This window comes from Neodiprion lecontei, chromosome 1 (assembly GCF_021901455.1).
Source record: "Neodiprion lecontei isolate iyNeoLeco1 chromosome 1, iyNeoLeco1.1, whole genome shotgun sequence".
NCBI lineage: Eukaryota > Metazoa > Arthropoda > Insecta > Hymenoptera > Diprionidae > Neodiprion > Neodiprion lecontei.
In genome coordinates, this window is record NC_060260.1 from 32,989,620 (window position 1) to 33,016,844 (window position 27,225).

Here is a 27,225-nt window from a genome sequence, read left to right on the forward strand (position 1 = left end):
GCTGCTATGCTTTATTACTCTTGTAACACCAGGATGAAAACTCAAGCGCGAAACCAGCCCGAGGCTGACAAACGACGGGAAGGACGAAAGCTTATTTCAAGGCGCAAAATAGTCGCGAATTGAGACATTCGTCGTATTTGCAAATTTTATTAACAATGCGACAGAAAGTCGGATGATATAATTTTTGGGAGAATAATAATAACCGTCTATCAAGAGCAGAGTATTTCTCTAAAAATTTATTTCACAGTATACAAATTGAAACAGTTCTCCGAAAGGCGATCCTGTTTGCAGACTTTTACGATGTATAGCTTAAGACGCGGGAAAAGTTGAACGAGATTTAAAAAAAAAAAAAAACTATCCCGTTAAATATTTTTAGGAAAAGAGCGGAAGACCGACAGGCGTCGTAAATCATTTTAGTGGCGTCGACACAACTCGTTTAAAGGTACTTTTCAAGTTTTTACGATTACGTGCGAAACATTTATTTATATTTTACCGCCAAGTCTGCCGGCGTGTATTACACCCAAACAAACGTACCGGGCACTGGCCGTTTTCCGGACTTCCGGATCATTGTGCAGCCCCAACGGAAACTTATTTTCGCGTAGGTTTTAACGCCGAATAGATTGACTTCCACACGCGTATGGCGAAGGGAATCCCACACGAAAATTGGCCGATAGGATGAACCGAGGAGAAGAGAAACACTTGAATGATAATGTAAATTAATGACAAATGATATCATGCTTTCTGCAAAAAGGCACTCAACTACTCCGGAACAGCAGGAATGGATTCCTTCTATCTTTCGCGTGGCGATCGTTTACGATTAATCCTAAAAGCAGAGATACATCACAGAGATACGGGTATAAAATAAAAAGAATGACCACCACACCCTCGAGCATTATATTCTTAGCACGCTTCTTTCGGGCAGAGACCAATGAGCGGTGAATTTATCTATGATCATTGGAACATAATTGGTTAGCTGTTCAAAATGGTCTTGAATTATTTTCAACCGCATGTTCAGAAAGCGTTTGTAAGTTTTGCGACTACATTGGCGGGTAAAATATTTACGAGAACTGAAAATGTGAATAATGAGAACGAGTCTGATGGTTTGGCAGTTTGTTTTTACGGGTAATTTCACGCGAATTTATCGTGCTGTTTGCCAAGGATTCGTTATTAATTTCATTGAAAAATCTCGCGGGTTGAATATTAAATACGGGTATTTATTACGGCTCAAAATTTTCACCCCTGTCTCCGTTTGGCCTTTATTTATACTCGAGTCGTGACTTTTAAAATTGCCTTTCGAGAAACCACTTGTTAACTTAAGAGGGCCGGGCGCTTTGAGGGATTCAATTTCTTGTCCGAAAGCGGGTTTCGTCCTGTTTCGCAGCCAAAAGGACCGCGAGAAAATTGAGAAATTTTCATCTTTATAGACAAGGGATTTCGGTGAGAAGGGGTCGTTGACACTGTTGCTGTCGAAGCCTTTCGGCGACGTTCTCGACTTCCTTTCCGTTCTTTTGGGATCGTTCCTCTCGCGATGAAGCACCAATCCGCATATCGTTGAATATATTTTCAACCCCCAACAGCAAATAAGTGAGCCGCGGAAATCGAATGGCAGTGGAACTTGTTCTCCGTGCCATCAATATACAGCGTTTTTTTTTTTTTTTTTTTTTTTTACCAGCTGTTTCAAGGATATTGCAAATGCGAAACTTGGTTAGAAAAACGCGACGCGGTGATCAGCGTGAGAAAGATCCTATTAAGCTCTACGACATATTGCAGTAGCTGAAATAAAATAACAAGTAAAGAAGTGCAGGTTCAATATTGTCTGAGCGGATAAGCGGACGTCACTTTTCTAGTGCCGTTATTTTTATTTTTTTTATTTTCTTTACTTTCAAACTTCCATTAAAGCTAATCTCGGTGGGGAAAGATAGGGTCGAGCAAACGGCTTGGCCATTGTTTCTCGTGTTCTTGAATGTTTCAACCTCATTGTCAGTCGCAGCTCGGTTAACGAGGCAGATATGCGATATGTGGTGTGAAAGGGATGTGATTTTTTGTACCAATGGGGAAGCATCTCTACTCCGCAGTTTTGATTTGCGAAATTCCACGTATTGGAATTTGGATGAATAATACATGCGGAAATTTCGTAACGGTTGCCGGGCGCTTTCTTCCCTCGGGTAAAAATGTATATTACGTACGTATGTATATATATTTTGCACAGCAACAATTTTCATTTTATGCGTGTCAAGTTATGCCGCGACTGAACTGCAATATCTTATGCTAAAAGATAACGCTCCAGGTTTCTCGACAAAACAAATTAGCACCGGTTCTTGAAGGGGTAGAAACTTTTGATTACTTTTTGCGGTGCTTTTGCTCCCCAAGATCTGCATTTTCTTTCAGCTCTGCTTAGCGTCACAAAACGCCGTTAACCAAGACTCGCCTTTGAAGAAATGAGATTATTAAAGGCGAAAATGAAACTTATAGCGGGTTAATTAATCGAGTTGGATTATATATTTTCCCCCCGTTTCACCCCTCGCCTCTGACTTTATACCAAATTTCGATCTGTCTCCGGAAAATAAATGAGCCAACACTCGTCTTACGTCAAGTTTATTGCGATTTGAACAGCCTACTTGCGCGCAACTAATTGTGGAAGGGATCCTTGACAGATTCTAGCAATTAGACCAGAATAATGATCAATCAAGCCGTGTCGCTCCTCTGTGCCCCGCATGAACACCCATACAAATTTCCTCTCTCTCTCTCTCTATAATACACGTTATACACCCTCTTCGATAAGGCTCATTTGAATAGGCGGCGGAACATCGATGCATACCAATACCGGAAGCTCGTAGCGTCTTGACATTTGGAGAGAAGCCTCCGCCGATACGTGTCGAAACACTTCGGAGAGAGGGTTCGCGATGTAATTGGGTAACAGAAGCGAGATCGAACCGCGCTGCACGTTCGTGTATTTCAGATCGAAATTTCGGACGCATCGCTTCGCGCAAGTTCGAAGACGTTCGTTAGAAAATTTTGCGTTAAAACGCAATTACCCTAACGAGCGGTGCGCGGGTTTGTCGTTTTTTCGTCACGCGTGGCGCCTCCAAATGCGAATGGGCGGAAAAATCCTTGACGCGTTTGTCCTCAACAGCTGTAAAAGAAGTAGAAAAAAAATGTCCGAATCGCGTACAATTGTTCAAAATGACAAGCGACTCCCAAAGTCGAGGATAAGTTTTCCCATCGTCTGTAACGATTCGTGATAAATGTGAGAAATCCGTCGTCCCTTTCTCGCGACTGCAGCTACCACGACGTTCCCGATTTCGGGATGAATTTTATCCACCCGGTGTCACGATGACGGTGGTTTCCAATCGGGGGTTGCCGCTGGGGCGAAGAAGTGGGAGGCGGGGGTGTGCCGGACGCTCTTGCGTGTGGAGTCGCTGTCAGTAGCCTCGCGGTGCGCCTCCGACGCGGATTCAGCTTTGACGAAACTTGAAAGAGACGCGAAGGAAGGAGCCGGTCCCGTCGATTTCGGTGAGTCTGACCAACCGACGAGAGGAAAAACATAACGATCCACGTTTTTCGTCTGATCCGTGCTTTGGGAATACTAAATTTATCGCATTTGACTCTTTCTCGTCGACGTTCATCCGGTATCGGCGCTTACCTTTCGACTTCCTTGACGATTATTCAACTTCGGAATCTTTCAAAATTTTCAGTAGGTACTTAGTTGTGGATGGACGCGTTCGTTTCCATTGCGATTATTGGGGTCTTAGAATCCGTAGCCTGTGTCGACGCTAAGAAGTTTAGTTTCCGAAAGAAACGAGCAGCGGAATATAAAAACGTTTTCTTCACGTGTGTGCGGGTGGATGGGTGTGCGGTAATTGTTCTTAATTTGAATGGGGATTTTTCTCGACCTCGTAGAATGTACGTGGAAATTTTTTCTCCGTGTCTCTGTGTCATCGGGTCAAAAGGACGAAAAACTAAACCTCGTTTGACGTTTCGATCCTAATGGCAGAGAAGGGGAGGAGGGTCTCCTCAGAACTAGAACCATTTATTGAACAAAAAAACATATTTTTCAAACAGAATTTAGTGTTACAAATATAATGCTGAATAAATTCAAAAAGAATCAAAGGAAAAAGGATAGAATGCAATCGTATTTTTCTTTGAATTCAGATACGTAAAAACCGGCGTCAGTGCCGAAATATGAAAATTTACCTCGAAGAAACAAAGACAGTTGTTCTTGATCTTGGCGGAGTTTGAAAGTTCTTGGGAAGTCTTCGACCCAGAACAATCGGAGTTCGCTACGATTTTGGGGTGAAATGGAACGAGTACAAAGTGTCGAGAATAACGAGTCGGTTCTGTCAATAATTAATAATAGGCTTGAGGATTATTACTACGTACAGCGCTTAGCAATAAATTTCGATATAATTGTCGCTTATCTCGTGACGCTATGTCAAGTTTTTCTAATAAATAAGTCACTGCGTGTCACGCGACTTGGTTTGCTCAGTTTCGAGTCAAACCTAATGTACCGTTATCACGAATTTTCATCCCGTCCTTGGGCTGTTCAAACAATAATCACGGTTTGTTGAATATTTTTTTGTCTATCAATCTCCGGGCAAAGTTGAATTTTCGATAGATTGAGAACAAAAAAAAAAAAAAAACGTTTCGTTTATCTTGGTTTGTTTGCTTCTACGTTGTACGGAATGATTGTTTGTTTTTTATACTTCCGCGCAGAACTTTTGAATCTAGCTTGAACCAAGATTGTACGCATCACAAGCCTGCAGAAACTTTAACCACTGCGTCAAAGTATCTTGTGGAGGATGAAGCCACGCTTTTGTATTTATATTGTCAATCATTATGATTATCTGTAATATGGATACTGCAGCGCAGAATTGATAAGTTTTTCTCGCACTATTTTGTTCACATTGCCTTTCTTATCATCCGATGTGGATAATGACGTGCGTTTGAAACCTTTGACTATATTAACAATGATATTCAATGGATAGCATTTAATCTATAATCGCAGGAAAGGCAAAGAAAAAAATTTATCAAGTGACAAAGATATTTTGCTGAGCCAACGAATCGCGTCAACCGAATAACATTTTTCACGAAAACTATGCGAATGAGGAATAAAAAAATGTTTAATAATTCAAACATACATTTTTGGTTAAAGTAAAAAAAAAAAAAAACAACGCTGCTACAGAAACTATTTTGCTAAACTGACTGGAATTTTTTTCTGTGTAAGAAATAATCGCAATCAGCGATATGACTCTATCGAAAGCCGAACGGTGAATAAGATATAAAAAATGTACAACTCGTTGCTCGGAATCGTCGATGTCTCGAGGAATATTTGACGGTGAATATTTTAAAAGCCCCAGTAAAGTTTCAAGCGATTAGCGTTATCCTACAACGATTTTGAGTGCCACTCAGAAAGTTTAAAAACACCCCCCAGGAGTGTTAATCCTTCGTTACTTTTGCTCGATAATGCAATTTCATTTGACTCTTATTCCTTGTACTTTACATCGGCTGATCCCTGCTATTTTTTTCGCCACGTGTTATAGCCGTCTGGTTATCGAAACGCGTGAAAATAGGTTTGTCGCTGGTTTCATCGATAACGATGAAATCAATGGTAGAGGAAAAAGTACGGAGATAAAAGACCGAGATTGAAACAAAAGTAAAAACGAGATTAGGAAGTAGAATGATTTCACGGCATGATTCGCTGGTAAAATTTTCAACATTTTTAATTGTATACTTAATCAAATGGAAAATGAAATCGCATCGTTAATCGAAATGTTAAATTAATTTCCTCCTCCGTTGGGAATAATTTCACCTTTTCGCCAGCTGGTATCGCGAATATCTGATCTTGATCGACACGCGTGTAATAATTTACCACTCAAACCTCAAGAGGAGAAAATTTTCTCTCCAAAATATATCGAGAATTGAAATTTTCCTCCCTGCGGTGGATATAATACAGGTTTTACCTGTTAATCAACTCGCCATTTCAATTCCGTTAAATTTCCCCAACTTTCGCTCTGAAGAGTATATGTACATTGTACACATACATACATAATATAGACACTACGCCCAAAAATTGTACCGCCAATCACGTTACTGTAAACAATCCGGTATTCATTTCGAATTCCACCCACCATACGTGCTTCATTTTGCTTTTTCTCAATTCCCTAACTCGTTCCAACTCCCTTGGGCCTGTCTGAAGTTCGAGTTCACGTAATTAGAACCATTTACCCTCTTCGATTCTCTCGCCCTTACTCATAGCTCACCAGGTTGTAAATCTAACCACTTTGATCTAGAAACTGGATCGGCTGGGTTCTCGATGCTCCCGCAGGCTTCGGTGCAGCAAGAAACGGGATAGAATAGGGCTGGATATACCTAGGCATGTAGGTATAGGACGAGTACTCGGAACCAGATGGTAGAATCCAGTTGGCGCCACTTCGATTCCATTTCCTTTTTGTCTGCATTCAGAGTGGAGGTTCTGCGTAACGACGCGTTGTTACCTCGGTGAAGCCTTCGCTGATGTTTTCCATCGCGTTATCAATTAGGGTACGAGAATGCGAAGGACCAAAAATTCAGCGATACGAAATCCCGAAAGTCTAATTACCGACAGTTGAAAACGTAGATGGACCGTAAATACGAAAAGTTGTCTTGCGGAAAATAGATATTGAGAAAGCGAAAATGCATAAATAAATTTATACCGAAATTTTTTTTTTTTTTTTGCTCTTTTTTGAGAGTGGGGAAGAATACGAAAAGTAAAATATTGAATTGCGAAAATGTCGAACAGTCCAAAAAATTACGTTTCAAATGTCAGGCTGGTGCCATTTACGAAAATTTACGAAGTCGAATTTACCAATAACTACACTGTTAGAAAAATTTAGCTAAACATAATAACCCAGAAGGTTCACTACATATTTGTGTTATTAGTCATACTTCTGTTAGTAAATATGACACAAATTTTTGTAATTTTAACATTTAAGTCATCATATCTACATTTAATTTCTGAGTTTTCCTTTTTTTCACTTAGTAATAGATCAAAAAATGGTTAAATCGAACCAAATATTTTAGTGGGCCTGTTGGGACATTTTGTTTCTAACCGTGTATATTGACCAAAGACTCGAACGGTCAGAATCCCGAAACCCACTGATTGTAAGACAGAATGGACGAAATACAAATTTCCAGGAGATTCGATATTTCGGCTTTTCTATATCTCATTCTTTCGGAATTCCGGTCCTTCTACATTTTGCGAATAGAAATTTTCCTCCTTCTGAACATTGATTTTCAACAAATATTTTTCTTGGTTTTCTCTCTGTAGGAAGTATAAGCCGCTCTCAATTTTTAATTTCAGAACTTTCATTTTTCCGTACCTTCAAATTTTGTGCTTTGTTCATTCGGAATGTTGACTGTTCTGAAAATACTTCTTCGAATAAAAGAGCGTTCGGTTAAATGAACTTTCGGCAAAATATTTATTTTACCGGGTGATTTACCGAAAATCCCGGTACACTGATCATTCGGCATCTTAAAATCCATATTTCGAAAATTTCGGGGTTTTGAGCAGTCGACTTTTTTGTTTTTCGGGATTCTGATCCCCACCCGCGTTATCGAATCCACCATCTGCGGACGGGATCTCGCTCTTGGAATACGTAAAGTCATTGCAGCGCGGCGGCGAGAAGCGACGCGAATAACTCGCGGCCGCCTCCACGTGGCAATTCTGGCGATGAACCAGCTACGGACTTCGGAGATAAAAAAAAACTCACCGATAGTTTTTCACCCGAGACGAGACAAGTTCGAAACAATCGTTGCGTAAACACGTTTCCCGAGTCGTTTTTCGGCCAATCTCTTTCCATGGTCTCCTCCCCCAACCTAGGTTGTGTAAATTCATTGCTCATAGCCTGACAAGGTATACCGCTGGATTCTAGACGGTCAACGCTGCGAGCTGATTGAGCTGACTCGTCGGCCAAATTGTTGTTACAGGCGAACATCAACTCCACAAAACGTTTTATTTTAATTTTCTGTTGCCGTCCAGCCCCCGTACGTTTTTTATGTAAGCAGTGAAATTTTAAGCTTCGATTCCAATGCCTTTGGGGATATAATTACATTGAACACACCGCGTATCGTAGCAAAGCGTCGGTCTAATTTTCGATGGAAAACGATGTTTGGTAAATACTCCCTGTAAAAACATCACCGGATATTGAATTTCTCAATTAGCCATCTTTCCGAACAACGGATCCTAAGAATTCAGCTCACCTTGACAACGTTTCAGCATCCCAGCCACGTCAAGCATTGATTAGTGTTGATAGCTCTCCGTGCTCTCGCGATTCATGTCCTCAACTGGCAATAAATGTCGTTACGGATTTGTTACAGCCGATGGTTATGGGCTGACGTTAAAACTCGAGGATCACGTAGGTGTGACACGCTGAATTTAGTATGTATGTATATATGCACGTATAAGCCTCGAGACTTAAATTCCGGAAATGGAACAAGCGAGGTTTTTCTTTATTCCATTCTACACGTTATACACAATGACGTTGAGCCCTGTTCTGCTTATATTTGCAAGGTTTTGATTTAAATTTTTATTCTTGTGTACCAACCCACCAGCAAGCCAGCGTATAACAAGAGTTAATTAAACCGAGTACTATAAATAAACGGAAGAAAGCTTAAAAGTTGGGGAAATACAGGATTGGCCTCAACTTTTGAATTTTCATATTCTGTTTCCTCTTTACCGTACCCAACAGAAGCTGCTGCGATATCCAAGCGACGTCACGGAACTCGGGAACTTACTTCCGAACTTTATCCGGAGTCGTTTCATTTTTCGCGCTAGAAAAATCGCAACGTGTTGCGAAATTGTCAAATATTACTTTACGCGTCGGGAGAAAAGTGAGTCGCGTGGCTCGTTTGCGCCGTCGTTTACTTCCGTCGCAACCCCCATTATGCGGAGCTTTTGTTCATCCCGTATAATGGCGTATTTTGAAGTCAGAAGTTTGCAATTGCACGGCCGAAAACCGGAAGGGTAAATACAATGACTCGAGAGTTTTTACGCGGACAGTTTTCAGCGATGTTATAATCGATATAGAATACTAATAAAGCTGCGGAAGTTTACTTGAGTGCGAATTAATTTTCGGCACGAGGCTGACAATATTAGTACAATTCGTTGGATCGGTAATTTTTTATCTAATAAAGGAGCAATTTATAAAAAAAAAAAAAAAAAGAAAAAAGAAAGTATATTCAAATCTATGCAAACAGAGTTCCCGGAAAGAATTAAAAATTATCTGATCGCGATAGCTACATTAACATTAAAATGAGACGGATTTAATTTTATATTTCAAAAGCTTGCAGCTAACGAACCAATTGTAAATATCTGCCGGTATCAGAGCAAAGGTCGAGAGAGGAACGAAGTTTGATGAAAAGTTGTGCTTTCGGCAATCAGGGTGAATTTATTTCCTTCTTGTGTAATGAAAATTTATTCCTATATATAGGAGATTCGTCTTCGCGAATATAAGGAATAACGTGCGGATCATAAATTGATAAAATTCAATTAACGCAAGTTCAACTCCGTGACACGTTTTCCTCCAATCGAACGAATTCGTGGCCACGCGTGTAACCTTTACACCGTCAATCCGTGATTTACTCCCGGCAATATTTCGCAGAGAAAATTCGTCGCAGGCTTGCAAGATGGATTCGTGCCATCGCTCAAGCCGACCGATAGTCCCATTTGTCGAACCTCAAAATTATCAGCTATACTGCGAGAAAAACGGTACCAACTGCCAGTGGCTATTCATGGAACATAGATAAGAGAAGGGTGCTCCGAATGTTTCGTAAGAGTTTCGTTTACAGCTCGCAACGGGCAGCGAAACCAACTAGCGTTACATGTTATGGCATGTGCCAATTTTACGAGGAGCGGAATGATATTGTGTTCGGTTCAAGGCGCACACGCGTTGGCTTTTTATCTGAAAAAAAAAAACGCCGCTGCCGACTTCCGGATGGGTGAAGATACAAGCTTCAGAAACTGTCTTAGACGAGACGAGCGAAATCGAACTCCTGAGAAAGAGAGAGAGCAGATCCACGCCACGTGGTCAGGTTTGAAACAGCGTTTAAAGAGTTAAAGGAGATCGATCAACGCGCTGCGCCGTTCGAGCCTCATAATTCGTGGGGGAGGACCGGAAATAACAATAATTTCTCGCTGTTTTAACACACCTCACGCCGACATCTGAATGTCTTTCTCCGATCGTAAAGCGACGTTTGAATACATAAACAACATAATAAAACGTGAAAATTCGCTGTATTATCTTCAATTCTGAATTCAAATTCGCGTGAAATATTAGAACGTCTACGTTGTTCGCTTGAGATAAGGTTTTACCTACTCCATGAATCGCGTATCGGAAGGGGAGAAAAAAATTCGTTTCAAAAAAATACGAAATCTCGACGAAGAGAATCCCGACAAAAAAAAAGGAATGGAAGGGTACCGAATTCCTCCGTCTGTTCGCTGTCTAGTCCAGCGAGTCTCGTCTCTGCGCTACACAATTTTCTTCCAAATTCACTTATTTGTTTACCAGCGATAGGGGATGCGTGTGAAATACGAAACAGCCGTTGCTTTTTCTTGTACATACACATACTGTCGAAGAAAACAGTGACGGAAAAACGACTCTGGTACGCATAACATATTATATAATACAAGAGATACCGAAGCGGAATTTCAATGCGGACGAAATCTCCGGGGAAAATCGAAGTTCGTACGGAACGGAAGCTACCTTGAACGCCTGAAAATTCCCGCTTGAAACACATCGCTTTCATGATGATGGTGTTCCCGATTCACGCCCAGACTTTCTCCCGTAGAAGCTGACATTCTGAAACCTTATTCGTGTCACTTTCAAAGTGAAAATATGTGTCAGGATGACGAGATAATTGACGTACTAGAAAAGGATCACAGCTCTTTCGAAATGTCTCGCGAAGTCGACGATATGGTATTTTTTCACCTCCAGCGCCGCGCGGTCTTTCAAAAGTCACAAGGACACTTTGCGGGCTTCTCCGGGTAGGGATAAAATTTGTCCAAGAGATAAGTCAAGTCCAACTGGGATGGAAAATAGAGCCGAGTGAAAAGTGTGATGTTTCAGTTCTCGCGGGGTCGGTTTGACTGCTACTTGAACGGATGCGTTTTATCGCTTCCTTTTATCGCTTTTCATCCAAACTTTACGCCATGCTGAGCGTTTTCAACGTTTTTCATACATCAGAACCAGACGCTTCTACCCGGACCCGTTTCACCATTCGAATGATTGCAATTTTTCAAGCATCAGTTTTCCCCCTCCCTCTTTTTCTATTCTCTTAAAATACCTGTAGGCATTTCGGGAGAGGAAGGCACGCGTCACTTTCCGTAATTTGAATTGACTGGGGAAAAAATTGAACGCCGCCTCGGTGCAGGAACTTCTACTTCAAAAAAAATGCGTGTCGAAAAGGTGAGCAATTAACGCGTTTCACCTTTCGGAAATTCAGCGGGCGCGAGTTCATTACTCATGTAATTGACTGAAAGCTGTACGGGTTGATTCTGAATGTGACAGCAAACACGCCGATTCTGCGGCACTCCATTATCCCAGTTGGTGTGGTGGAAAGCGACCGTTTCGTGGATTCCGGTAAATATACTAATCTTCCAATTAGTGCCACTTACACAACCGCCGAAGTTGGTTTCGCGTTCCACCGATCCTCGCCGATCCTCGCGCCTACAATTTCCGCCCTATTATTCTCCTGCATAATATATAGGCGATTCATCTCTGTAAGTGTGTATCTATGTCGAAATGAGAGGATATTATTCTTCTCGCGAGTCCCAAGTCAATGAGGGGGAAAAAAAGCCTAGGGACAAACTAGCCCACTTTTTTTCTCCACCTCATCGCTGGCTTTCGTCATTTTCTTTCATAACAATTCACCGTGTGGTCGAAAAGGCCGCCCATTTCCCGTGCGTGAAATCACATCAGCATTCTTGTTTCGTGGACAATAAATTACGTGCTAAGAATGAAAATGATACGTATAATATAATAGGAAACAAGATACCGCGCAAAATCTTTCCCCTTGGCGATGTTGTGTTTCTCGGGTTTTGTACAGTTTTCTCACTCTCGCGGGTGGATTTTAAAGAAAAATTGCCGGAGCTAGGCTAGGCGGTGGATTTATGCTCTCCAGAGAAAGCTAGACACTTTTTCAAGCCGAAAATATGTCATACCAACAAAATCATCGAGGAGTCGTGAAACGAAATTCCCGTTCAACTTTGCGAATGGAATAAAGAGTTCACGGTGAAGCTTTTTAGCTAAAAGCTGGGCGAGGTTACGGTAAAAGATACGAATAATGATGATTGATTAGGCATATTGAATTTTGTTGATCGTCGGTGAAGTTGTTTGTACATCCAATGACGAATTTCAATTTAAAAAAAAACCCCTCGGACCGTGATAATAATAGAAAATAAAATACCGTTCTGCGGCTCGATTTTTTTCACCGCAGAGTCTTTTCGTGCAGCGGATTTTTCCCGCGGCAAAAAGAGCGTACAAAGCGGCACAAAACGGACGACTAATCACGGGAAACGGGGGTTACTGCAGATTCCAGATATGCATACATCCTGTATCTTACTTTATACCCCAACACATAGGACTTGATAAAAAACGGGCACACGCCCAGGTGTTATTTCCAACCGCAAAACCCAGCCCGGTATCGTCAGAGTAAATAAATAAACGCCGACAAATTCACTGGATGTTATGCAAAAATTTTCAGATCCGCTTTTACCCGATCGGTTAATCTCCGCCAGATCGAACGTCTGCTGTCGAAGTAATTTTTTATTCTACTTTATACGTCTTTCGATACGGTAGGTATTGTTTGAATTAGACATATCCGTATCCATATCCGGATCAGGGTAAGCCTTGTTCAAATTAGCAAAACGTGTCCATTCGCTCGTGATAGACAGATGGTTATAGATAGATAGATAGATAGAAAGATAAATAAATAAATAGATAGATACACGGGACGTTTCGGAGAGAGAGAGAGAGAGAGTGAGAGGGGCGGGAGAGGGAGACGGGTTTAATCGACTGTAGAATCAACGCTCGACCGCAATTAATTTCGTACGAGACTTGGAGAATGTCAATTCGATTGGCCATCGTCTTTCGATCCTTCTAATCCGCGCGTAACGAGCTTCAACTGATCTCAGGCACTCGTCCTGCAAGGGTCTGCGGTCGGTCAGTCGGATCGAATTTAAATGCAACCCAAGAAAATTATCGGCGTTAATAGATCGGTAGATTCGTGGTCTGGACGCGGTTTTATGCAAATTCATCTCTATGAGGACCAGGACTACATCGTCGAAGGCAATTAACCCTTAGGGGTTAAAAGGGTTTCATGGGAAACTTTCAGGTTCCCTGTTAGATCCACAAAATAACCATATAGCAAACTAAATCACGAGTGTCCACATACGCGATAATAATTTGCATGCTATTGCGCAGACGATGCCCGCTAGATACTAAAACTAATTATATTCGTTTGTGTTTGGAGAGGTAGCGCTAGATCTGGATTATTGACGTGGGATCCGTGGATCGGTGAGAAATGACTACAGCGAGGAAGCGGGATGATGATTGAACTAGATGACGATGAAACAACAATAAGAGATAGTTTACTTCCGAATGATACGAAGCGATACGATCTGCATCGAAAGAGAACAAAACGACAACTGAGGTTTACAAAGACGAGGGAATACACGGATGATTCTCAAATATGATTTTGAGACAGTAGACAATACGTGAAATACAAAGCTGATCTGTTTCAAGGCGTGAAGAGGATTTTACATTGCGAGTGAAATGAGACTGGAATTGGCGCGATACGATACTTTGACTGGAACTGTTTCATCGCTACGTTGCCGAAACAGTTTGATATACCGCGACTGAAAAATATTTCGGTTAATTCTAACAAGGCTCTTTGAAATAGAACATTCAAAAGTAGGAGTACTGGAGGTACTGAATAAGCCTCCTAATGCAGCATATTATATTCAGAACCAGCCGCACAGAACCCTTGTAAAAATAATCGTGCACTTCAGAACGCGGTGTCGCACATAAATCACAACTAGGTCAGCTGGATGATTCGTTGTTTTATACCATTAGTTGCACACAGAGCTCCACCATTCGTCGTTTTTCACGCATTCCGTTATTTTTCTTTCTCTCCAAATATACAAAAAAAAAAAAAAAATTAATAAAAATATCTGGTATCATTTCATCAAGCAACAACGAGTTACAATTAAAAAAAAAAATCCAATTTTCATCATCCGTTTTCACCGCGATTACATGTCGCCTCGTACGCGTTTTTTCGACGTGCCTTTGGCATGCCTTGAATATGTAATATCCGATTAAATATTCCACTCAAACTCCACCCTTTCAACTCACGGTTTAATTCATTATCTCACCGAAGAATAAACCAATTTTTCAATTAATCGCTTTTATCACGGCTAATTCGTTACCGTCGTTAACTGTACCAAAATATCACAAGCCATGGCTGAACAATTTACTGTATCAGGGTGTCTATTACCTAGAAAAACTTGGAACTCCTTGAATTCTCAGGGATTTATTTTTTCTCCTAGAATATCCTGTAATTCCCGCGGAATTTTGGAGTAATTCAAGGATTATTTTTTTAATAATAAAAATAACCATCGACTAAGTAGACAGGAAGCTTACGAATAGATGCTATCTTTTTTAACCATCGAAGAATAAAGAATTTTATCCAAAGCATATATCCAACAAGTAAAGTTTTTTTTTCATCATACCGACTAGCGATGTTTAATCTCTCCGATACATCTGTAAAAATCAAAAAATTGCTTCAAAAAAACCTGGATCCTCAGGGAATTTGTGGTCCTGAATTCTTCAGACACCCTGTATATATATACACATATCGAATTGAAAATCTGCGCCTATTCTTCGCATGCCGAAAACCGATATCCGCAACGGTTGGTTCGTAGTAAAAAGGGAGTGAGTACGAAAATGACTCTCTTCGCCCGCACGCGAAGAATGACGCCAACGTTCGGCAAAGCGATCGCGGTTGCGAATAACTTGAGAAAACACCAGCGGAGAAAAAATAAGCGAAACCTGATCGACGGGTCGATTCGTTCCCGATCGGTGAAACCGGCAGGCACTCTAACTGCTCGCAGACACGATGGGCAATGAACCTTTATTCGTAGGTATCAGGTGAAAAAAAGCGCCGCGGAGCGAACGGAATACAGCGAGGCTCGCCGTTATCTACCTTCCGTCACGCTACCATCCAATTTCGAGTGACTCGTTTCAAACACATACGCGTATTTCATTTGTACACAACTGCCCAACGCGGTTGTCGTCGCTTTCATTGTTTGTAGTACGATAAAAGTACTTTTCCAATCGACGCGCCCCAAAGCGCAGCTCGATATTATAAAAGACAATCCATACCCATACCGTTCATGTTTCCCTGAGTAAATCCCCGTAGAAAAAAAATTAGCGTAATAACAATAAAATTATTCAATTATTCGCAAGCCGAGATTTTCATTCGAACGATTCAATCGTCGTGGATGCATCGCAAGAGCGTATATTTTTTATCCTATCTCAAACTGCACCGCCAATCATTGGACTGGTTGTAAAAAACGACGCGTCTCTTCAGGCCTCAGAGGACTAGAATTTTACACAGTTCCAACTGTGACAGAAGTTGTGCTTGTCAAAAAGCTTTCACGTGGCATTCGGCCAATATTCTTTCAAAGAAATCGCGGCACACAATCTCTCCCTCAGAAGATGGTCCTCATTTAGCATCGGATATGCGATAAACTCGGTTTTCATAATTAAACCGAGTTTCGACGGTCGGAAAGTCCAAAGACTTAAATCGTATTTCCCGTATTGTGAATTCAATTTTCGTACCCGGTTGATCTTCCTTCGGAATCTCATTCTCATTGTCGTCTGGAGACAGTATCGGGTCGAAGAAACCGGAGGTTAATTTTCCGCGTGCTAAATTTCTGGCACGTGATGAAAGGGTCTATCAGATGGTCGACTTGTGACTCGGCGAAGAGCCTGCGACCTCCTCCCCAAACACCGACCCTGAATGAATCTCGATCGACTTATCCGAGGTGTAAGCACGGGGCGGATGACGGGATCCTACCAGAATTCGATCTCTTTTTCCATCCGTGAACTGTATTTCCCACCGCTCACTTTATCGTCGATCTTATCATCTCTCCGGCCCCCCTTCCTTGTCGCCGGATTAGAATCCACGTGCACGACCCTCCTTCAGACCAAAATATGGGAGTAAATTCTCTGCGGGCGGGAACCGAATTCCTTTTTATAAAAGCTGAGAAATATTTTTCTCTCCATATCGTCCATGAGGTGCGTTTATCTCGGTCACGCGACGGAAATACTTCGAAACGAACCGACGAGGCTTCTCGCTCGCTTCGTATTTCCTATGAAACGATTGAACGCGTCAATGCTGATCGGGCGCCTTAGAGAGGAACCTAGATATTGAATCGCGGTGTATTCAAACCGCGGAATCAGCGGTTAGCAAATTTGCATTGCAGACAAATTTCGGGGACTGGATTGAGACTAACGAGGGTTAGACGATATGTATATCCTCTTCAACTCGTTGTCAATCTAATACGGTGACGCGTTCATCCGTTTCCGCGTGTAATCGACCCCGAAGCAGCAGACATCCGATAACGAGATTTCCACCCTGAGATATTGCGAAGAAATTTACCAGTTCCACGTATCTACGTAGAAGCACAGATGCTTCGCATAACAGCCGAACTAGTACGCGATACATTCGCTTTAACGATCACCGTCCTCATTTTCACGCATGATAGCTCGTTTTGATTGCGTATCCTACGAGCTGCCTCAAAATCACTCCGTTTCACAAAAGTTCCATCACGATTTACCCCACGAATTACGTAACGGTGAGAATCGATGCAGCGGATTCTGCAATCACAGGTTACGAAACCGCAAACGGAGGACATATTGTTAGGACTTTACGTTGCATAATAATTCATGCGAAGCTTGAAGAAGAAAAAAATACAAATAACGAGAATACCGTCTCGAGGCTAAGAGCTGTATTATCAAGTCAAAGTTTAGTAGACGTGCTTGAAATCTGCCTTTCTCCTGTTTCTGGAACCGACTTAGACGTCAATGTTAGATATCAGATTTCAGTGAGGTTCTAATTTCCATGTTAGAGTAAAGACGTAGCCGAAACCATTTCTCGTGTCTACCTGCATCTTTATCAAGCTAATTAGGTGCAGCCCAAAATACGACTGGCATATGCTTAGTCCCCATTCTCGGAATCCACTGTTCTCAAAATTTCAGCCATCTTGTCTGAAAAATAAACTCTAAGATGCCGATGATGGAGCGTTGAGCCTTGAGCCTTCGGAGAAGTCTGCAGGAATCTCTTTGAAACCGGGTAAGAAAAGAGAATCGATCGCTTTCACTGCTGCGTAATTGCGAAATGAAATGCGAAGTGAAATTGCAAAACATGCATATAACATAGAGATTCACTTCGCCGAAGAAGCCACGTTTGTTTGCTATTGAAAATCGAAAGAGAGTTAATACGCGGTTAATTTCCCCCAGCTCTTCTCAGGCGTCGAGTATCTTATCTACTACGGCAAGATTGAGATCTGTTGAAATTTATCGCGATGATCTATTTCGCCCCGCTTCACGTTGCCGAGCTTATTTAAGTAGCAACCACTTTGAACGAAATATGTATACACACAACTGACTTCCGGAATGGACCGTTCGGCTTACAGCAGACGCTTCGGAAATCCGCAAATCTACTTTATAAATCCCACGTCGGATGCTCGCTTAAAATATTTACCCGCTCTGTAAGCTATTTCAAATTCCCACGATGATCGGACGTTAATTTACTTGGTGAAAATCGAAAAATTCTCGGATCTATATCCATGCCCGTTACAGTCGTCAGCTTTACTGCCACGCATCGTCGACCTAAACATGATCGAGTTTTCGAGCCAACCAACAGCCAGCCTTGAAGATTTATACAATCGTTAAGGCCGCGTTCTTCACCCCCTGAAATGTTGAAAAACCACGAGCTGTTTCGCCTGCAGAAGCACTAATCACTTCTCAGACGCACAGTGAATTTCTGAGTTAAAATTTTCCCCCTCGTTGCCAGTCTACGAGTCTTCGGGGAAAACTAGGAGGTCGACAATGGCCTAGGCAACACGTAGCAAGGCGGCTAGACACGTCTTGCGGTTCGTAGCATACAAAATTCATCGCCGTCTCGAATCGCAAAGGGAATTCCTAGATTTCTAGACTCCCGAGAGACCGAAGAGCAAAATGTGGTCGCTTCTCGGGCCCAATACTTGGTCCCCGAGCTTCGGAATTCCTAATTCAATTTTAATGCTCTATCGGGATACAGCGTTATACATGTTAATCAGCTCCTTAATCACCTGCCGGCGATGCGGAAAAAAGGTTCGTAAATGCTGAATTAGCGAGGACGTATTTAGTCCGGCAAATTAGAGCCGCTAAGGCGGAGAGGAAGAAAGAAATGAAAATAATACGAACCCTGAATTGTCGTTAAAAATGCAAATTGGACCCGCGTAGATATATACGTAATAGTAGTAATATAACAAGTAATACGCATATTTTTCTCTCACGAAAATTCCTCCGCGCGTGCACCTTCGCAATATATAACACGTCTCACGCGTGATTCATATCTAATTTTTAGTTGCTCTCGCATAACGCGAAATACGATTATTCCCCCCGTAAGAATATCGAGGGGATGATGAAAACTTTCGGTCTACTAACCCGGATAAAAGAATTAATGTCAGTGACGCGAATCGATGTAAATGGGAGATAAAGTTCGTTTTTTTAATGCTAAAGTAAAAAGTGAAAATACTGTCCTTCGGATGCCCGAATATCGACGAATCTGTACACTTAAAATTAGATGCATTTGTTTAAGTTCCAACTGGTGTTAAAATATCGCGATGCAGCTGTTAAGAAGGTGATCAGAGAAGTAAACTTTCACGGCCCTCCGAGTGCTGAAACAATTTACTTTTACTTACTCACTCGTTTTACTGCGCGAGCACGTATTTAATTCTCACTTTGATTGGCGGGACAGTCGTTCGAATATTTCATCAAATTAGGGAATCGAAAAAATTGATGAGACGCTCTACAGACGCGGCGACCTTTCGCGGAGGTGGGCTAATTTCATCCTTACACACTTCTTAACTCATTCTTATCGGATGAACGAATTTTCGTGAGTTATAATACGTAATCATAAAAGGTATTACCTGTTTAATTGACTAACTCACCGCTAATTATAAGTTTTCTTAATGTCTGACGCGGCGAACTCCCGACGATTTTCAACGTCGAACGTTGGCTTCGGTGTAGCATCGTCGGGAAAAATTTTACCACAGACGTAACGATATTTAACGAGACGTTGGAGAATTTATATCACAGAAGAAATCGGTCACGGCGACCTTCGAGGAAACTCCGAATCTAATTATTTATGATTGATAGTCTTCCGGCATGCTGATAAATTACAACGTCATAAGAGCCCAAAACCACGTTACGTGTACGATAATGACAGTTTTGTTGAAACACGTGCTTGCCTATAACCAGGCAATAAATCAGACCCGAATTTCGATACCTGATCTTTGATAGATCCCGCCGTATATCAATCGAGGACTTGATACCAGAACCGCCGGTTATCACGGGGAAGGTTAAAGTTTCTCAAGACGGGCGATTTTCCTCACGTTATATCACCTCTGTCGCGAGCCCTACGGCTAAATTGGATTTTAACCCCCCGTAATTATTTAATAGGCTTTTCTACCCGCCGAGTGAGAAATTCGCCTATAATTCTTTTAGCAGGTCAAAAATACTCACCTCAGACGAGCGCCGAGCAATAAAAGATTGGGGTGGATAAGAGCGGTACGAAAACGAACGTCGTGGATCTTTTATCGGCGGAATTAACAGGTATTAACTCTTAATTTCACGGGTTTAAAAACATTTTCCATGTATAACAACGACAATAATTGATCATTTGCACAGCGTCGAATGCCGCAGTTCGACGACAGAAGCGCTTTAGCGGATCAAATATTTGACGATAAATTTTCATTAACGGAACACCCGGTTATCCGTTATACCGTTCGCACGTACGCGGCCAATGGACTTCACCACTGTTGCTAATTAAGGGTATCAAATTTCTACTGTAACAAATTAGAAAAGTCTCTCTAGGCGATATCAAGGATTACACGGTGTAAAATTCAAGTCCGGACGACGTGTCTGTTCCAAGCTTAAGGCGTCACGTGCATCGCAGAAAGTAGAATTAATATTACAAACACCCTGGTTAAAATTAAAACCAGCTTCCATTAGCAGCCGTGCAATGTGGCTGTTCAAAAGTTTGAATAACACGACACGTGTTTTCTTCGTTTACGCGTAAATTGCCCGGCGGTTTTCAGTTGCTGACCAATCTGACAGACAGAAATTGAATGTAATTTTCCATTTTGCGATACGTCATGTTACGATACGTGTCGATACTTTTTTCTTTCCTTCCTTTTCAAAAACCTTGACGAGACCCTGCACGGCGGAGTAATTCCACCGCATTGCGTTTGCTTGTTTCGCCAAATCGCACTACACCCTGGAATCTCGTCAAACATGAAACTCCCACCCGTGCGTACGGCATTGGGATTCATTCGCTCGATTACCTTCGCAACCACCGGCATTCCTTCAATTCCAATGCGCGTTGCAGCGACGAGTTTCATTTGCAACTCGTCGAAATCCTGACGTGCGGGTTTTCTTTTGACTAACTGTTTTTATTTCCAACCCACGCACCGTTGTTGCAGATTAAAGAAAAAATTTTCCAACTCGATTATAAACCGAGGTCCTTGAAGGGCAGAATTGAATTGAAAATTAGTATCGAATAATTATCACCACGGTGCATGAAATTTGAAAGGGGGATATATTCACATGGAAATCAACGGCAATGGGAGCAAAAAATCGCTATTCCGAAGCGATATCGGATTATTGGGAAAGTGATTAGGTATATCCCGCATTGAGTATACCAGGTATTTATCGTCAGTAAAAGAAATTCATGTTGTAATTCAACCCTCGTCGATTAGCAGGAATACCATCGAAAGCGTGAAATAATTTACCCCCGAGCCATTCAAGCCTCGGTGCGGCTTTTTCCACCCGGCGTTTTCGAATCCCGCCCCTTTCATCGTAAGGACTCCGTCATTCCATCTCTTCGACTCGCAGTACAACAAAAAATTGAGCTCATTCTTGGGCAGCTTACAATGGTAAATATATAATAAAAATTATACAATAATATTTTATAGTCGAGTAAAAATCGTGAAATTCTGTTATTTGTTTGCCATAGAGAAACGACCTAGAATCCAGCTACATTATTTATCGATAGAAACCGAAGTGCAGGTGCGCGTATCGAATTCCATTCCTCCTACGCTTTGAAATAATGGATTTGTATTTGCGACAGGACATATTCATTTCGCGGGTATATTTTCAGCCAAATATTTAATATCGATCACCGGAATCTATACCGTTGCACTTTGTATCGGACAGGACGCTTGAGTTACGTAAGCAAATTGTTAAAACGATATGAAATAATAGGAAATTTTACTCAAACCTTGAGAAGGTGGCTGAATGCCTTTCCACTGATTCAGGATTGACGTCATACCTACTCGAAGTTTAAAATTCCGACGACATAATTTCGAGTTATGAGACAGCGGGTAGCGTATATACCTAAAGCTCATATTGTTGTATCGTCGGAAAAGCGAAAGCTCGCGCAGCAGCCCGAAGATCCTGAGCAGTAAAATTACCCCGTCACTTCCGTAGCTCGAGTGAATTATCACCTGTAAATAAATGAAACTGCTGTGGTTTCGGCCGAGGATTATACGCACGGGATCCGGGATTATTACAGTATCTGTATCGAGCCCTCAATCCGGTAGCTCCGGTAATTACTCAAATACACCGGTAATTACGAGAGGATCCTCGGCGATTTTGGAACTCTGTATCACCCGATTATTGCTGAAAATTAACGCGCCTGAAGCGAACCTCTGTCCACGATTTCACCGCGGTCTCCGTAAAAGAAAGACTTGAAGACAGATTTTTATCACGGCTCGACACCCTCGATAAGCCTGCTTACGATATGTATGTACAAGCCGTGAAGCCGACTTTATTAAATCTCGCGTGATTTCCTTCCCACGGTTTGCGGTAAGTCATCCCCATCTCGAAAGAATAGCCTGCTGCGAGCAGATTCAGATTTTATTTATAGCCAGGCGGATATCATTGTTGTCCGCTTTCGAGAGACTGAGAACCGGACATTAATCCTCGAGATCTTCCTCTGACTGTGAAATTGAGAAGGGAAAAATTACGTACTGTAGTCTGCACGCGAGTATATCCAAGGGATTTCCTTATTTCAATTTCAATTCCAATTTCTCCTCCACGTTTTATACGTCCTGCCGCAGTTTTACCAACGCAGGATATCGCCGATGTTCGCGTCTGTGGCAGGACTCCGAGAACACCGTCAAACTTCCGCTTTTCCGGAAGCGGAAATTCTTGCCGAAGCACGTTCCTCGAACCGTTTGGTGAGTTTGCGAGCTTTATAGTCGGCTGCAAGCTCGAAGAATCGAGGAGCGCGTCGAAGCTTGTCACGTATTATCGTTACGCTTGTTATCATTGTCCGACGATCATCAGAGGAGTCCAATAAATCATCCAGCCCGCGGTATTAAAAAATGATGTATACGTACCGTAAGAGTATTACTGGCGAATAGCTTTGGCGGTGCTATTTTTATCGTGCTTTTTATTGCTCTGCGGAGAAAACGGGTGAACAATTTTCAGCCTGTTTATTTTTAGAGTCGCTGAATCCTGTCGAGATGAGAATTGAAAGATGGAGAGATCGATGAAAGAGGTAATAATTGTCTTGCTGCAAGACGCGTGCATCCGTCACTGTTTTAACAACCGATATGCATATTTGATCGCAAATTATATTCACAAACCCCGTGCATGCATGTGCGATCAAGGTGATAATTTTTATCGCCACTTATCTTAATTACGCCAGTGTGTATAATAATGCATATTACGAGTTGTTTTGGCGTTTACACTCCGTTAATGAATATTAAATAGTTGCACAGTCAGCCTAATTAATCGGTCATTGCCGCGCGTTCGCGTTTTTACACAAACGTTGTACAACATGCATGCCGATATAAATGAAATTCGTGTGATGATAAAACGATCAAATCTCCATCAAGTATTTTCCATTTCACGTGTTCGGGATTTTATCCAAAGTTCGTCCATGACTTTATACTTTATCATGTTTGTAATTTTGCTTTTTCCTGTTATAATTTTTTCATTTCAGCAGCGATTAAACCGCGGTTCTTTTTAACAGCAAACACCCACGCAATTAATTCAAACGAATCGTATCCTAAACCACGCTGTTTTATGCTACACGTTGAGATTTTACATTTTTTCGAATACCGTGCGCATTGTCCCTCAATGAAATTCATTTCGACCCTTGTACGGTGAGGGGAAAACGTGTGCTAAATTAATTAATACCGTGCTAGCAAATTGTACACAACGATTTTGCACGCAAACAAATTCGCACCGTCGTATCCTCCCTTCCAGAATTGCGAACGCAACTGCCAAAGCTCAATTTAAACTTGCCCCGGGTATCATAACTCGTGTAATAATTCCCGGCTGACTGACGAAGTTCGAGTTGAGCTTTCACGCCGTAACCGTAACCGTCGTTCTATTCCGGTACCGCCAACAGCAGCTATTACGCCACGCTATCGAAACTCAATTTTCTACAAGCTTAAAGCCGCAGTCACGGCACGATCAATTTTTTTTCACCACGTTACCGAAGTATTCGGCTAAAGCTTTCAGTTCAGTGATTGTTGGTTATTTCGGCTAGCTGCGCCATTTTCAAAGATCGTCTAAAAATAAAGCTTCATCGATCGGCTTGTAAAACACGTGCTGCAAACACACGTTTCAACCACGAGGTATTTAATTGCCGAGTGATAAGTTTCCGCTGCTGTTCTATCTGAACCAAAATTTAATGCTCGATTTTCATCCCGCGATTGGATATAAATGTGGGTATAAATTCACTTATCCAATGTGTGATAAGTTCTCGTTGGCAAGGCGAAATCAGTTCACGGCAATACTCTGCAATATTCAAAATGTATTCCTGCGTTCTATCTCGCGTGATCTAAAAAGAACTCTTTAAGAACTGATCGAGTTGAGTGAAATCGGGAAGTGAAATCGTGTCAAACAATCGTCAAGTTCGCACAAAAAGCACGCTGAAAACTTCGCGTTGATTTATCAAGCCGGGAACGACAGCGAGGCAAAAGAAAATAGAATGAAAGTGACGCTTTTTGTAAATAAATTGCGAATAAAATTGCAAAACAATTTTCAGCCTCATCCTTCTAGACTCGCAACAGCAAGTAGCTTTGAGGAAAATTCTTTCCGGTAAATGGATGCAAAATGCAACGCCGTATGCATTCGGCCTTGTGCCAAGAAGCAAATTTTAACCCACCGTGTCTTCTCACACAAGTTTGGTTCTCACGGGTTTTTCTTTAAGGAAATGGGCTGCGAGTCAAACCCTCCAAACGGAAAAACCCGCTCTGTTCACATGACATTTTCCACGCAATTTGAAGGTAGAGTATTATACGGTTCCCTTATCCGTGGAGTCTCAGCATCGTCGAAAATATTGACGGGAATTACGCGATGATAAAAAAAACAGCCAAGTGAACTTTGTGACTCAACGAGTGTATAGTTAACGATCAGTTTCACAAACCCGCGTGAAAAAAGCAGAAGGATTCTTGCAAGACGGCATCAGGCTGAAGTTTGTAACGTTATTGTACCGATGCAACTTTAAAAGAAATCGTTAATTTGCAAATTTAGAGAATTGCCTGAAATTCAAGAAACCGTTACTAATCTCAGATTTTGTTAAAGTCAACTTCTCGAGTTATTCTAATGGTGCAAAACTTTTAGTAACTTCAGATACGTGAAACGGCAACAACGGCAACGGTGCAGCAACGAGATACCGGAGTTCTTACAGATTACTCACCAAGACATTTTTTACGCCCTACGGAATTATTTTCGTCTTTTTCTTCAAGTTTTCCGTCTACGTCGGATGGGCATTTATTTATGTCAAAAATACGACTGCAGGCTATCAAACCATGGAGTTTTACCTAACCACGGGAGAGGGAAAAAAAGCTCGCGAAAGCGAAAGCTCCCGGGTTACTTACTCGTATAGGCTCGGGCGGTGTATGGAGTGGAAATTAATCGCTCTACACTGACAGAAGCAGGGTGCGCAAATTCCGAGCCCGCATTTGGCTTTGATGCATTGGAGATATGAAAGTACGTCTGTCTGATTCGGGTTGATCTTTCTGGTAATTGAAATGTTTCATTCCCACGAGGCTGGAAAGACTTTTCGGGAGCAGAACTGGAAACAATGTATGTTTCTCTTCCCTTCCAATCTCCCTGAAATTCTCGCTTCTTTATCTTTTTTCCAAATAATTCGTACCCTCCTCTGCAGTCTCGTGGGTTAATGTTTCATGCCGTTGGCAATAACCTGAAAACGAAAACTCCGTCGGACCGATATAACACAAATTTTATACGGTGCCCAAGTCATCGCCTACATGAGTATGTATATCAGCTAAAAATCTCACGCGGAATTTGAAATTCGGAACGATCCTGACGGCCTTGAACTTTTTGAAAGCTACGACGGGCTTTCCATTATCGAATAACGTGGCTCTCTTTCGGCGATGGATCCAAATTTAGTGCACAGACATGAAAGTGGGCGAAAGTTTTTGGCGAGTCGATTGAGTCAGTTTGAACATGTGACAAAAAATTTATGATACTTCAACATCAAAGCATGTTTTTTGCACCGAGTGCAGCAAACATGCGGCGAAATAAACTTGTTAATTATAGAAGGTGGGACCGGGCAAACCTAATTGGGTAGAGCTGAACTTAGACTATTTGACACCTAATCCGACCTACGCAGAGAATTTCGCCAAACTTTTTGTCATGATCCCAACGACGTGCCTCATAGCTGTGCAAAGTGGGTGGGTGGCGATGTAAACTGTGAAGAGTGATCGTAAAATTTCACTTTTTGCAAGAAGTATAGTGCAGAGTTCTTTGTCACCTAACCGTGAAACTAGATGTGCAAAAACTTTTCAGCTTAATATTCTCTTCTCAAGATTTTCAATTAACGGGTTTTTCCGTCCCGGTTATCACCCCGCGATTTTCCCCTTACATTAATCATATTCCAGCAGAGGAGTGCAGGTTCACGTTAGATTTTGAAAACCTAAACTTCTTACGCCGATCGTTCTAACAAACAGCTGCAAGATAAACGGCGATATTTGCAAATGACTCAAGCTAAAAAGATAAATCTAACCAATTTTAGCTCTTTCCTCGTATTGTGCGTCAAGCGAAAAAAGCTTTGTACAATATGCTTTGACATTATTTTGAAAAAAAAAAAAAAAACAAATGTATACAGTGCAGCGTCTCTCGTCCGAAGCACGGTTTCTGCAGGCACCACTACCCAGTGCGTTTAAAATGACCTTTTTAAGTATAATAGAGCGCCCTGAAAGCTTCGGCGGCGTAGCAAATTTTCAGTTTATAACGTGGCGGTATTTTTTATTCCCTTTTCTACTTTTCCCTCTGGTTCCTTGCTGCAAAAATCAATTACATCCTACCAGCCCGTACAGCCATTACACATCGCGGGAGTTCGGCGTCGTCTGCCTTTTAGCTCAAAGACATAAAAAATTGCGCTTCGAATCTGCGCCGGGAGAAAACTCCGGCAAGTATGTATCGCGGGAATTTACAGCATGTGCATTACACCTATCTCTTGTCCTTGCTCATTTCCACTCGCTCGTCGCTTGATTAATAGCTGTGGGGCGCCACGATTCCCACACGAGGCTGATAAGGACCTTTAGCGAGCCTGTCACGTGATGCGTCAAGGGGGGGAAAAATATAGAATAATAAAGTGAAATATATAAAATGGTAAATTATGCATGTGGAAGAAGACAGAGGGTAGCGGAGAGAGGCGGAGAAAGGCGAGGAAAGGTGGATAGACGAAGGAACCACTGAAAATGAATCAGAGGCTACGGAAGTATTTGGACGAAGTTCCAACGTAATTTTACGCCTCTGCCTTACATGAGTGGCTTTAAATATTTATTGGCTCATTTCCCAGCATGACACGACTTTTTGTTTACCACGGTGGGTCACCGGATGTTTTTTTTTTTTCTCCCACCGCAGCCACGCT

At 41.9% G+C, this 27,225-nt stretch overlaps 2 protein-coding genes across 5 annotated transcripts in view; one reads left to right on the forward strand and one right to left on the reverse strand.

Annotated features, from left to right (window-relative positions):
• LOC107226787 (neuropeptide CCHamide-2 receptor-like) overlaps positions 1-22,820 on the reverse strand; it is a 106,937-nt gene extending 84,117 nt beyond the window's left edge. The window contains exon 1 of the mRNA XM_046746562.1: positions 22,709-22,820. The gene's annotated coding sequence lies outside the window, so the exon portion shown is untranslated. The remainder of the gene's footprint in view (positions 1-22,708) is intronic.
• LOC107226809 (neuropeptide CCHamide-1 receptor-like) overlaps positions 1-27,225 on the forward strand; it is a 68,973-nt gene that overhangs the window by 15,728 nt on the left and 26,020 nt on the right. The window contains exon 1 of one of the 4 annotated variants that reach the window (XM_046746516.1): positions 3,430-3,513. The exons of the other annotated variants lie outside the window; for them this stretch is intronic. The gene's annotated coding sequence lies outside the window, so the exon portion shown is untranslated. Of the gene's footprint in view, positions 1-3,429; positions 3,514-27,225 lie in introns of those variants that run through there. 4 annotated transcript variants of the gene reach the window in all.